Source organism: Theobroma cacao, chromosome 5, assembly GCF_000208745.1.
Source record: "Theobroma cacao cultivar B97-61/B2 chromosome 5, Criollo_cocoa_genome_V2, whole genome shotgun sequence".
Taxonomy (NCBI): Eukaryota; Viridiplantae; Streptophyta; class Magnoliopsida; order Malvales; family Malvaceae; genus Theobroma; species Theobroma cacao.
In genome coordinates, this window is record NC_030854.1 from 14,949,092 (window position 1) to 14,951,385 (window position 2,294).

A 2,294-nucleotide genomic window follows, 5' to 3' on the forward strand; every position below is an offset into this window, starting at 1 on the left:
TAATCAATTATAATCTATTTTAACCAAAAAGGTAAAAAAATTCAACTTAAAATCAATTATGAGATTATGAAACAATTTAAAGCAAGTAATAAAGCTTTGGATGGCATGTGTCAAGTCCAGCCCTAAATTATCTAGCATGTTACACATGAGACAAATAGAGTGATTGTATATTTGAACAGCCCCGAAAGAATATTTAGAAGTCGGTATTGTGCTTAGAAGTACAAGTAAGTCGATTTATACCTCGAACTAATTAAAATAGGGATTTTAAGGTGAAGTTAAGAGTTTCACAGTCCAGGGATGAGTCAAAATGGTAATTCGGAGTTCGAATATCAATTTGGAGTCAAACCAGAATTTTCACTATCTAGGGGTAAAATGGTCATTTACCACCTAGGGACAAAATGGGAATTTAAAAAAAAAATTTTTGGCCCCATTTGACTTATTGGAGTATGATTTGAGGTTAGAAGTGAAAAATTTTAATTCGGGTATAATTTGGAGTATAGGGGCGAAATGGTAATTTGTCACCCCAAGGGCAAATCGGTAAATTTTCACCCTCGACATTTGTCAAGACCAAGGGATTTTTTTTATCATGAAAATGGATAAACATGATAAATGTGTGACGGAGAATTAAAAAATTAAAAGTCAAATATTTAAAATTTGAACCAATAAGGAAATGCCATGTGTAATGCTTTTATTATTTTATTATTTGTCACGACCCGGTACTCCCCTCGAGCCCGTAACAACCGTCGCGGTGTCCCGGTAGACACTTATTGCTCGAAATGTCAACCCAAAACCCCGCAAGGCTTTTCTATCAGTTTCTCATTTCCCTTGTGAGCAACCATTGTCAAATATCGTGTTCTAAAATATTTTAAACTGTTTCCAACTAAAAACAACTAAAATATTAATTTTCGTCTCACAGGGGTATTTTGGTCATTTTTTTCTCAAAAATTTTGAAACTGGCTAAAACGTAATATACAAGTACAAAACACATAATTCATATTCAAAATGAGCTTAAATGTCTAAAATCTTCATTTAAAACGAAATTACGGTTATTTGAATATAATAAGAAAATAAAAGAAATATTAAGTAAAGTATTCTATTTTCTTATAAAAACAATATTTATAGAGTTATACGTGAATAATTTTTATAGTGTAAAAGCTAAATAAATTTATACATACTGAAATACAGTAAGCCAAAATATTTAATTTAATTTACAATAATAAGAGGGCCCCCGAATAAACAAAAGTAAAGAGGATTGTGAACTTACGGTTTGAAAAATGCAGATCCAACAGTAGTCCTCGATGAGATCTGCAATCTACAATCTATACTGAACCTGAAATGGATGGAAAGGAGGGTGGTGAGATTATAAAATCCCAATGAGTAAACAGACATCATCATAAATATCTAGAGTTGAGTACATGGAGACAATAAAGTAAATCATCGTAAACTGGGTCACAACATTAGAATACATTTCATTTAAAATACGTAAAGAGGCTTATGAATCTCATAAAAACTAGGCTTGTGCCATAAATCCATTCTCGGGGACACCTTGGCCGAGGCATCCAACCGAGACCACCAAGGCTATTAAAATTCATATTTCACATAAATCATGTTTTTGTTTTGAAAACATAGTCATTCCTTGGCGTTGGCTGAGTTCCCCCTCACGTGGTGGTTTGGCGTGAAGTGAACCCTAAGCTTTACCCCAGGAGATACCCTACGCGCCTCTCCGTTTGAGGTAAGAATATAATAGGGTTTACCGTACCCCTCTAAAAGGCTGGTCTACAAAAACCCCCTACTGTAATGATTAATTAATATATATAATCCACCATACAATAAAACTCAATAACATGATATGAAAATTTTGTAATTCGCAGTCTTTCAAGGCAACCAAACAATTCATATTTCAATACAATTGCCAACTAGCCAATCATGCCCAATTTATCATAAGCCAATCAATTTAAACAATCAAATTGCCACAATTAGCAGTCTCCGTGTACTCTATTTTTCAAAATCACTATTAATTTCAAAACAATTTATAATTTAATTTCATTGAAACACATTTATTCATAAAACATGAAAATTTACCTTTTTAAATTCCTTTTTCCATAAAATTCGTGAAATCATCTAAAAACCACCCTAGATAATTAAAATGACAGTAAGTTTATTTACAATGTCTAGAATGTAGACTTTCGAAGCATTCTGTCTACTAGTCCTCAGATGCAATTTCCTTGCCTTTATCGGAGGACCCACCACCTTGACACAGTACAAAATCGAGAAATTCACTACATTGGTACTAA